Genomic DNA, 12,438 nt, shown 5'->3' with positions numbered 1-12,438 from the left:
CTTTGGAGGACCGCCAAGCCTGTGGTTCACCCCCACCAGATTCAGAGTGAAATCCAGGTCAGGCGGGCGGTGCGGTGGAGGTATGTTAGGCTTAGGCATGCAGACTGCCACAGAGAGAGCGTCGTCTGCGCGTTCCTGCATAGTGTGGCATGCACCATGTCGTGCATGCCACACTGTGCAGGAACGTGTGTGCAATTCTAGGAGGGCACAACATGTGCCCTACTGCATGCACCTTAAAGCCCCAGAGCAGCAGGGTGCCCTGTTAGGGTCCCTTAGTTGACTCTCTGCCACTCTTTTCATGGCGGGCCTACCACCATGAAATGGGACTGTGGACAGGCAACTCATAAGACACTTGGCAATGCAGCACCACCAGCGTATTGCTCTGCTCCTGACCGCTGTGCCAACACCGCAGGATCCTGGATCCTGGTGTAGGCGGCTTCTACTGTGGTGGCCCACCGGCAAGCTCAGTATACTGCGTCGGGCCGGCAGTGGTGGCGATAATTGGACCGCCTCTGCGAGTATGGCAGTCCTGTGGATTGCCGTACTCGCAATAAGGCCCTTAGACAAAAAGACTGAACACTTGAACATAGTGCAATGAGAATTAAGAATACAAAACAGATTATGTTGGCATTGAATAATGAGTGTATTAAATAGGGTTGAAGATCAATAACAAGAAAATGTTTAGGGATAACCACAACTTTGCAGTGTCATGTTTATTTTCATATTGTACGTCCACACCTTCAGACTTCCAAGACTTGATCTTTCTCCTTATTAGCGTTTTGTCGCAAGGAAGGTAGAAACAACTGATGTGGCCTCCAGTGTCAATCTGTAAGGCGGAAGACAACATAAAGAAAAACACCCTGTGCCATTAACGATTCAACTGGCCTTTTTTTCTTATGAAACAAAATTAATATAGACGTATTCTTGAGTAAAAGAAGTGTAATTTTTGCTGTCGCTACAGATATATTCTTTCTGGTCATTGGTTAGACTGAGTTTCCCAGACTGAAACAGACACTCCTGTTTCTTTTTAATAACATTCCTTAACTTTGTCGCATACGCTTGACTCAGAAACTTTGGAGCCCTAATTTTGTAGCTGCTTTTTTATTTTTGGCTATTGGCATCTGTTCATTGTTCCTCAAGTCTATGGACTGGAAGATCATTGAATTAACAAAGTTTGAGGTAACTCAATTGACTTCCTTTACATGTATTCAAGAGGGAGGAGATGGTGCAGACTAAAAGACAAATACCGGAGGCACGGTTGAGATAAAGTTCAGCCTGCTATATGGCTCACCGTATGGGTGGCTGCGTTGTAGCCAGTAGAAGGGTAAATTGTTGTGGCGAGCAACACCACAGACTGGCAAAACGCAGGAAACAGCACGAATCACTACTCACCAAATCATCGTCCAACATAGGGCCTGATGATGATGATGACGGTAGGACCGCCACCAACAGCCCGTCGGTGGCGGTCACACCACATTGTAATACTGATTACCGCCCAACACATTAGGATGGCGGGCAGATGTTTGGTGGTTGGAAAGACCAACCACAACAGATCCATCTGTCATAGGGACTTGTATCCCTACAACAGTGGCACTGCCTGCCAGGCACCGCCGTAGGGATTATTACAATGTCCATTCCCACCGACTGTTTCATGGCGGTTTACCCGCAATGAAAAGGCAGGTGGAAAGGGACATTGGAGTCCCATAGCGAGCCCCTCTTCCTCCCTGACCCTCCGACATGGGTGCTGGGGGGCACCTATGGTGCGCCACAACATATCCCTGCACCATCTGGCAGGTACCACGTGGTATATGCAAAGAAACGGTTCAAAGCCGGAGGGTCAAAGGGAATTTTTAAGACCACACAGGGTTGGATCCCCAACTCAAGTAACTGAAACAACAAGAACCCTGAGGTCTAAACTAGCCAAGAAAAGAAACGAACAGGTGACGTATGAATAACAAACAAAAGCCCAATTGACTAAGTAAAAGGGCAATCCTTGTATTTATGGGTGATGTTGAGATGACAAGCTGGCGTACACCCTTCAAGCAGTCATTGGGTGTTCACAGTATCCTTTTTTCTGTGTAGGATTCACACCGTTTTTTTTCATGTTGCAGTAGCTCTTGTGGTCCTGATGAAAGCCGAGCCTCTTTAGGCGTGTTGGCTGAAACATGTTGACCATTCTTTGTTGTTTATCACCATAGTCTACATCGTTGACTAGTGGTGTTCACTATTTTAATCTAGCTTCGGCACGGCTGTGATAAGAGAACTTCCCTTTGCTGTCCCGTGACTAGTTTTAATACACTTTTCCCACTGCACAATCAGTTTTTCAGCACTGCACCCCTCACTCATACGAATTAGCTCATCATATGTGGATTTAGTCCATCCTTTAGTGTACCATCAAAACATCCCTGAGCTCCTCCCTCTCAAAGAGGGGGTTGTAGCCCCCAGAGAAACTAGGATATTTCTCTGGGAGGAGAATCCCATATGATGAAGCATGTCACCCAGGGTGAGTGAGGGATTACGTCCTTAAAAGGGATTGCCCTTTTACTTAGTCAATTGGGCTTTTGTTTGTTATTCATACGTCACCTGTTCGTTTCTTTTCTTGGCTAGTTTAGACCTCAGGGTTCTTGTTGTTTCAGGTACCACGTGGTGCCTGCCAGATAGTGCAGGGATATGCACAGGGTGCATATTTTGTACTGCGGCATGTGCTGCAGCCCGCAGCACCCGCCACAACACAAAATATACACTTTGAACGGGCAGTCCCATTTCCCACCAGGATGGCCGGCGGATGTAAGTCCGAGCCGCCATCCTAATCAGGCCCTTTGTGAGGAAAGTTGTACCGTGGCTCTGAGTTGGTGCTCGCCAAGAAACAGAATTGTGAGCCCCATGGTGAGGAACAAATACACGACAACCGTCTCTTCAAGATGGCAGCACTGCTCACAAGCAGTATGAAGGATGGCTGAAAGGGGAAAACTAAGAAGCCAATCCCATTCCTCGTAGCCAAATGTAAGTCTTGAAGTAACAACGGATGAAGGAACTCAGTAGGCTTTACTAACATGCATTCAAGACGAGGGTGCAACTAGAATGAATCCAACAACATGGAATACACCAAATAAGATGGAATCGGGTGTGGGAGAGATGGGGTAAGGAAAAAGAGGAATGAAGAAGGATAGAGGAATACAATAATGTAAATAAGGTGTTATAACTGTAACAGTCATCATGGGGCCTCATCTCTGTCTGCCATGTTTTATCCATCCAGGCACAATGACAAGAAGGCAACAATGGAATATCGTAGTAATGAAAAACACAGAGAGTGCTCATGACCTGTTCCACAAGGCATGTAGAACTCGAGGACATCTAGTCAGTCCATGTGTCCAAGTATTACCATTATCAACGTTTGATACTACTGTGAGCACACTGAGTTCCCAAGTACCTGAGTCAGGGGTGACAAGGTTGAACAGTCAGGACTTATCCTAAAAGTTGGATGAGAGGCAAAATAATACCTTTGAACAACACATATATCACTTTCAACACATCTAGGGGCCGATTTCGATGCAACCCAGAAAGGCTCCGACCATCCAGGCTGCATCTCGGTTAAATTTCCGACCGCCACATTAAAATGCTGATGGTCGAAAACTAAACCAGCCGGTCATTCTGGCTGGCTTCCGATGGGCTCAAATAGCCGTCGGCCAGTCGGAGGCCAGCCTGTAATTCCAAAGTGCGGTCTTGGGATTACGATGCACGGTTTCTGGCAGGGTTTCCATGCTGGCCTTTCCGACATGGAAACCCTGTCGGAAAGCATGTATGGGGACCCCTAGCATGGCCCCCTTGTGTGCACGGCTTCAGGTATGGTGCCCTCCTGTTAAACACTGCCGCCCATGTCAGGCACCTTGAGGTGCATGCCAGAGGGTGCAGGGATTAACACCACCTCCCATTTACCTATGGGAGGACGTACTACGGCTGGTTTATGGCCGTAATACATGCTCCCATAGGGAAATGTCAGAATGCGACCAGTGTTCAGTCGCATCCTAATCAGGAGGTCGGGACCGCTGCCTGGAGGACAGTCGGTCCCAGTTCCGTGATGGTGTCAGGTGCCCCAAGTCTGCCCAACATCGTAATAGGCCCCTTAATGTCCAGACAGTGCTACCTTATGAAAATGTTCTTTATGCTTAAAGAGCGCATTTAACAGAATATGAACAGGGGCCTATAGATAATATGGCCCAGATTTACTAAACTGTAGCATTGGCACTGTTGGGTAAAGGTTGTCGATCGACCCAAATGTGTTTATTCAACCCGCGCAAGTCCACACACATCCTGATTCCCTTCCCACCATCCTTGGACGCTAAAACAATGGGTGCCAACCACTCCGAACACTCGATCTCTTCAATCACCCCAGCTGACAACAACTTTTTAAGTTCCAAGTCCAATGGCTCCATCAACATATGTGGAACCTTCCTAACCTTACTGACAAAAGGCTGAGCATTATCTTTGAGAATGATTTTATGTTCGAAATTCCTTAATAAACCCAACTCATCACAAAAGACTTTGGGAAATTGTGAACATATATCAGTAGGCATGGAAGAGGGAGACATAAGCAGAACTTTTTCTGGGGAGTTCGGATCTAGTTTGATTCCCATATCTCTTTGATTTCTCCACCCCAACAGATTGTCCCCTCTCTTTGCCACATACACTTTTCCAAAAGTCTCTCTATCCTTAAATTGGATTTTTCTTACAACGAAACCTAACACATCAATTTTAACTCCCCCATAGCCAACCGGACTAATGTCCGGGGGAAACAATTCAGTCTTCTCCAAACCAATAGCAGCATCCCAATTTGCATCCCCAACCATAGTGTAAGGCGATCCGGAATCAGCCAACACTGAAAACCGTTCACCACCAATCAGTACGTCACACTCAGGCATTTCTAAAGCATCACCATCCACAACACCATCTTGTCTGATGCAGCAAACGAATTTTTTCTCTTGCTCAACACACTGTACAGCTTGATTCCTACCGTTCCGACACACTCGTGCATAGTGACCTCTTTTCCCACATTTGTTGCAAATTACAGATCTCGCAAAGCAATTGGGGCTGTTGGGAGAATGATTTTCACTCCCACACCTAAAGCATTTAAAACCACCCCTGTTATTTCTGAATCCGAATTGTTCAGAGTCAGAAGATCTATTCTTGAAACCAGGCTGTTCTGAACTATGAAGCTTCTTGTCCTTCTCATGACTTTCCTTGACTCCCCCCTTCACATCTGCTTTCACAACTTCTACTTTCTTTATTTCATTAACTGTCTTCTCATCAACTGATACCCCTGAATTTATCTCCACCCTCATTTCACGTACCCACATGTTGGTGTTTTCCATACTCTCTACAATGGACAGCGTGTCTTTGAGATCTGGGTTTTTAGCTAAAAGCTTTTGCTGTACTTTTTGATCATTAGTACACCTGACAATTTGATCTCTTATGAGGGAGTCCGTGAGTTGTTCAAACTCACAAGTGCGTGCTAGAGTCTTTAAAGTAGCCACATAACTACTTATTTTCTCATGTTTACCTTGAATCCTAGAGAAAAACTTGTGACGTTCCAAGACAACATTAATTTTGGAACCAAAGTGATTTTCAAGCATCAATACAGTCATGTCATAGATATTCTCCGGTTCACCCTCACCTCGTCCCAAAGGAATTTCATCAAGACTATCATAAACATGTCTACCCTCTACCCCCAAATTATGCAACAATGTAGCTTGCTTCCGCACTGCTGAAAACTTTTCCCCCCCTATAGCCAGTAAATAAGAATCAAAAAGAGGCTTCCACCTCTTCCAAGGTAAAATAGGGTCGCCTACATCACTTAAAAATTGAGGGGGTTGAGACATGCTAGACGCAGCCATTATGAAAATATAAGCACCAAAATTGATAATCACAAAAGAGAACTTTTTAACCTCACACAATACTTCCTCATAAGTATAACTAGCATTAGTATGTAGCTAGCATCTGTAGGGTAGCCACAGCATGTAAATTGTATAGTAAGATGAAACACACTGTAAGAGAAAAACAAGCAAAACCAGCAAAAAAAAATGAATAAAATAACCTAACTTCGTTCAAAAATCCTCTTGTGCACTTCTCCGCGTTATTACCCCAATGTGTGCATCACCAATACACCCAGCAGTTCCTTCACCAGCTCCACATCTCAATAACGAAGCGTTCAAAGTGTGCGTATCACCGATACACCCGTGAAGCCAGCGGAACGTAGACCTTGAAAATGCACGAAGAGTTCAAAGTGCGCGTATCACTGATACACGCGAGAGGCTAACAGTGACGTCAGTGTCGACGCTGATGCAACGTGAGCCGGGTGGCTCCAGGCGACGCTGCCGCTCCTCCTCAGTTCTGATGCTGCCGCTCACTCTCCGTTCCAGACCGAAGAATCCACGAAGGTACACGCGCTGCAAGGTGAGTCTACCGCGTGAGACTATTAGTTTTTAAAAATAAACGCCGTTGAAAAGTACAACATGGTAAATCATGGGAATTCGACCTTTCATCTCCTTTTCATCATCCAAAATCCGTTAAAGCTTACGGTGGGATGACGGCAACATTTTAGTGCAACCACCAAAAACGCAGCCGTTAACATCCGTTTACTGAGAAGATCCTTCAAATTTGACCTCCAGTGGTTTATAGTTGAAGGTCTTCTCTTGTCCACGGTCAATCCAGGGCCAATATGTCACCAAAATCCACGGAACAGCACCAATATAGTTTAGCTGTCTTCATTCATAATTTAAACTTGAGATGGTCGTCCCAAAACGCTTGGCCGTAGGTTCGGTATGGGGAGACTGGTGGTATCAACTCCTGTCCCCAAGCAGGTCACTCGTCGCCAGTGTAAAGTTCATAAGAATCCATAACGCTTCTGGTTGGATTAAGTAAGTTTTATTCCAATAGTAGTAGTAGGAAACCACCAGTCCTTAGAACAGCTAACCGCCTCCATCAATACCAACTCCCACTCTGCTCTCTCTGCCAATATTCTGTTGCCAGGCCAATGACTATTAGAACATGGAATGCAACTAGCTGCACTGGCAAAAGAGCAGTGGAAAGGAGACAGAGTTAGATGCATAAGTAAAGCCACAACACACTGGCATGAATTAAAGGTTCACTGCATGAAGCAAGGTGGTGCAAATGGCAGTAACAGTAAACGTTTGTACAAAAGGAGTTTCAAATCCCCTATAAATTATGCAGAGGGTGTGCAACAGTGCAAGAAAATAGTAAACCCCTCTAGAATTACACACAAAGCCTCATCAATTGTAATAAAGTAATTCAAAGCGGCGCGAGTCTGAGTTGCATGGATGCCATGCTCCAAATGTAAACCAAAGCAAACATTGGGGATGAATTTGGGTGGGGGGGCATTGCATCAGCTTTTCATCCATTGTGCTATTGTAGTTTTTTCTAGAAAGCACATGTTGTGTTTATAGAGGAATGTTGTTCTACTGTTGAGGGTGTTTAGAATTTGTAGGGACTTAGAATGTGTTGAGCTCATGGAATGGTATTGAGAGAGAGGTGTCCTGCAAGACAGTTGGAGGCATGAACTTCAGGACGTGTGATGCCAGTGGGTTTGAACCCTACCAATAAACTTGGATGAAATACAGCATTTCCAGACCATCTGTATATCAAAGGGACTCAACAGATTGGCGACGAGTTGGCTTAAACCCACCCAAGTCCACTAATATTCTTGGCTCGTTTGTATCCACAGGATTGAGGATTGTAAGCCTATCCTATGTGTTGCGTGCGCATTATTGTAGTGGCATGTTTTTTGCTCCTTTGCCTTTTCTCTCTGGCTTTGAAATCCTTATCGGCATTGGTGAAGAGCATGAGCACAATTGTACCATCAACCTATTCACTCTGCACTACAATTCCAGGCCGTACGGCCTTGCACTACTGCCCCATGTAGCCCAGAACTGTCACCTCACTCTACTACCCCATGCAGTTCAGAACTGTTAGCAAACTTCCAGCATGAGTCCAAAAGAGCGCAAGCACTCCTTGACAATCCCTTTGCTGTCTCATGCTGCTCTGTGTAGTTCTCCACGCTCCGCTCTAACACTGATGACAGAAAGAGATGCAACCTACACCATAGCGTGGCCCGCACCATAAGGATGGGAACACTCGACACGCATTAGACTTATGGCAACATAATGCATGCCGGTTTTCTAAGAAGCACACTACCCGCCTCATTCTTCAGGCATTGCACCACATCCATGTAATCGTATCTTTACTGATTGACTACATTGGATTGGAGGATATCTTTACTGTGGCTATATGAGAGCAAGATGCTCATTGGTTCTCCTGGCTAACTTTTTGGAAGTACTCCGTTATAGAAAGAGAAACCTTATGCTGTTTGTGGGGCCTTAAGCATTTCAGACAGTTCATTTGGGAACAAACGTGATTGTTAGAAATAATCACAACCCTCTAACTAAAGTTCTCACCTCACAAGGTCAATAATGTTTAGCCTAGGTTAACCAGATTGTCTATGCAACTTTTGGACTATGCGTATTAAGGCTGTTATGTCGCAGGTGCTTGCAACAAAATTGTTGATTTCCTCAGTAGGTTACCGTTATCCATCAAGGAGGACACAGGAAATGAATGGGATGATTGTTTGGTGGCAACTTTCTTATTGGGTGAGTTACAAAGTATTGGTGTAGAAGTATGGATAACGGAACTGGAACAGGATAATATGTTGTCTAAAGTCAAGGTGTTTGTCAAGGATGGTTGGCCATAGAAAGAAGAGTCTTGAGAAATTATTGGTTGCCTTCTGGAAGGTAAGTAATGAATTATCTTTGGAAAACTTTTTTTAAGGAGTGTAAGGCTGATTTCACCCAATGACCTACGTAGGAAAATTATTATTGGGTACCATGAGGGTCACCTTGGCATTGCAAAAAGGAAGAGAGTGCATAAAATGTATACATTCGGACAAAACAGTGATCACATTTAGACCTCCCTTACATCCCATTAAAGTTTCTCAAATTCCCTGAGAGAAAACTGGAGTAGATATTTTTGGTCCAGTGCGGAGTGAGCAGGATATACCCAAGTTTATTCTGGTGAGCATATATCACTTTTCTAAATAGCCAGAAATCAAGGTTGTGAGTAAAGTGGATACCTGGGCTGTGGTAAGATTTTTGGAAGAAATTTTCTGCAGGGAAGGTTTTTCCAAAGTTGTAGTCAGTGACAATGGTGGCCAATTTATTTCTGATGTATTTAAGGAGTTCATGACAAATACTGGAGTAGAGCATAAAACTACTGCTCTTTACCATCCTGAAGTGAACGGTAATGTGGAGCAGTTTAACCAAGTTATAAAGGGTATCATTGAATTGTCAATCAGTAACAACATGGATTGAAAAAGAGAAATAATTAAAACTGTATGGTCTTACAGATTGGCTCGGTGTGAATCTACAGGGCATAGTCCTTTTGAATTGATGAGGGGGAGAATACGCTGTACTAAAGACAACATGGGTTGGGTGTCAGGAGCGAAGAAAGTAAAATTGATCACCAATGGGGTAAGGGCTCGGATGAAAATTAACCAGAAGAAATATAAAAACAGATATGATTTGTTATATGGGGTGAAAAAATGTAACCGTAAGGTAGGAGATTTTGTGAAAGTGAAAAATGGGCATTTGGTGAAAAAGGGAAAAAGTAGATTTTCTCATCCTATGCATGTGGAAAAGATTTTGTTCAATTCAGCACTGCTGTGTGATAGGAAAATTTGGCCTGCAAAGAAGTTATCTTTGTTCAAAGGACAAAAGTTGTGGTACCAAAGGCGAAGAGGTATTATTGGTTGGGTAATGTACCGCCAGTAGATACACTAAATTCCCAGATACATGACACACCACAAAGAAGTCAGATGGAAGAGAGAGTTATGGAGGGGGTATTGCAGCAGAACATGTTATCACGACATCCAGAAGATCAGTTGTGAGACCTAGGGGTCCATTAGTATGTCGGGCGGATCGCCACCGCTCCGCCCGACATATTCCCCCACCCGCATGCAAATTTCCCCCCACCAAATTACCATGGCGGGGGGAGGACCCCGTCGGACAGAAAGACCGTCCACCGGTTTTCCGCCCGGTCGATGCGTCGACCGGGCAGAAAAACTGTTAATATGGTGGCGGTGTCTGGTAGACACCGCCATCCATATTAGAATACATGCAGGGACATGCCTTTCCGTAGCGGAAAGGCATGCACTTCTCAACATTGGGGGCCCAGGGATTCTGGGGGGTGGGGGGTACACATGGGAGGTACCGATGGTACCCCCTGCATTTGACAGTACAACATGGCAGGCACCGCGCGGTGCCTGTCACGTTGTACTGTCAAATGCACAACTTGCATCTCTGGCATTGCTGCGGGTGGTGCTTTCAGCACCGCCCGCTGCAATGTTAGAAATGAGGGATGCGCCCGCCAGCGTGGTGGCGCATCCTCATGGGATGTGCGGGACTGCCGCATGCATTGCGGGCGGTCCCATTTCCCGGGGGTATGGCAGGCAGACAAAGTCCGCCTGCCATGCTAATGACCCTCCTAGTTGCTACAGAGATTTTGTAGCCTTAAGCACATGATTTTGGTCTTCATATTGGTACATCGTTCTTATGTTATATCTGAGAATGTATTTTTGGGATATTTATGTAACCTTATTGCATTTTATACATAGTCAACAAAACTCTGAGACACAGTTAGTATATCATCCAGATATATTACTACATATTCATTTAAGATATCTGTGAATATGTGATCAATGAATCTTTGAACACTGCTTGAGCATTGCACAACCTTAAAAGGCATGACCCATTATTATAAAAAAAAATGCCTAAATAGAGTATGGGAGGCAGTCTACAGTTCTTATTCTGAGAATATGGTTAGTACCCTCATGTCAAGTTTATTGAAGATGGTGTTGTGTTATGTTATTTGTTTTTCAATTTGTATATCACATAGCTGTCACCCTTTTGGGGTATCCTGATGCTAATGGTGGCACCTCAAACACTCTCCACAATGTTCCTGGTTAAGAGCAACAAATATCCATCCTTGATTATGAGCTTATTGAGCCCTCAATATTCAGTGCAGGTATGCAATTCATTAGATTGCTTTCAGATAGAAAAATAATTAATCCCCTGCTGTGGAAGAAGATCAAACTATTAACCCATTTTGCAAATTGTCCAGCAGATGCTCTTTATGTGTGTCTTGTTCTATTTCAGTCAAAGAATATATTCTCACAAATGCAACCTGAGTGTCTGGTTAAATTTGTCTCCCACAATCAAATTATCTTTGTAGTGATTAAAATAACTTTGTAGGATTCTAAAAAATATCAGCATAGTTTGATGTTCCTCTTAAATCAGTCCTAAAGAATTGATGGTAGCGTTCTTTGACTCAGCATGGATTTCTTCAAAAAGAGCATAATAATCTCCAGAATAAAGGCGGTGCTCATGACACAATTGAGGAGACATGGAAATTGTTCTCCTAGCCTCGTTCAAGTACAGGTTGTGCCTGAGTAGTCTAGTTTTTAATAGTTTTATATATATATGTTGAACAGCGGTAATTTCGTAAATAATTCATTGTGTAAATATTTTTTACATTTGATATTATGTATACTATTTTGATTTTAAATATTTTAGGAGTTGGTTGAAGCATTAGTGGGGGTTTTAGGTGGGAAGTGTTTTAATAGTATTTTAATGTTATTTTTTAATTCCATATGTATTTTATGTTTTGTGTTTAGAATATTTAAAAATGTATTTAATGTTTTCCTCAATATTGTATTTTTTTTAAATGTGTAATTTGTATTGTTTAAATATTTTTTTGTTTGTTTTATTTGTGTGGTTTTATTTAAATGTATTATTAAATATTTTTAAATAAAGGGTAACACTTTATTCCAAATTCCATTTTTGATTTTGAATTTAGTTTTTAGAATCATGGTTTTGAATACTTTTGATTATTTTTAAATGTTTAATTTTAATCTGTTTAAACAGTTGCTTTTGCGTTTTTGTATTTTAATTTGTGCATTATTTTTCATATTTTTTGTAATTGTTAATATATTGGTTTTAATTTTGTTTGTTTAATTTTTTGTTGGAATGTCTGTGTAAATATATGTGTCTTACATGTTTCTAATTATAAGGAATTGAATTAGATTTTAGTGTAAATATTTTATCTCTTAGGTGCCGATTCCAATCCTGTAAAACGTTGTGTATTCTCTTTATGACTCGTACCCGGGAAATCCACCGTAGAAACCAGCAAGTACGATTCGTACAGAAATACCATTTCCGTACGAATCGTACAAAACACCGTACGGCTAAAAAATACCTACTATTCTGATCCTGGACAGCGCGTACGCGACGTCCGTACGAAGTCAGGCAGCGTTTTACGGGCCAGCAAGTACGATCCGTCCCTACGGCACTCCGTACGGCTTTTTTACGGGAGCCA

The 12,438-nt window shown here is 43.2% G+C and overlaps 1 protein-coding gene across 1 annotated transcript in view; it reads left to right on the top strand.

Annotated features, from left to right (window-relative positions):
- ANKRD55 (ankyrin repeat domain 55) overlaps nt 1–12,438 on the top strand; it is a 1,118,826-nt gene that overhangs the window by 957,661 nt on the left and 148,727 nt on the right. The window lies entirely within an intron of this gene.

This window comes from Triturus cristatus, chromosome 2_1 (assembly GCF_964204655.1).
Source record: "Triturus cristatus chromosome 2_1, aTriCri1.1, whole genome shotgun sequence".
NCBI lineage: Eukaryota > Metazoa > Chordata > Amphibia > Caudata > Salamandridae > Triturus > Triturus cristatus.
The sequence above is the reverse complement of the archived record's forward strand: the minus strand, read 5'-3'. Positions and strand labels throughout refer to the sequence as shown.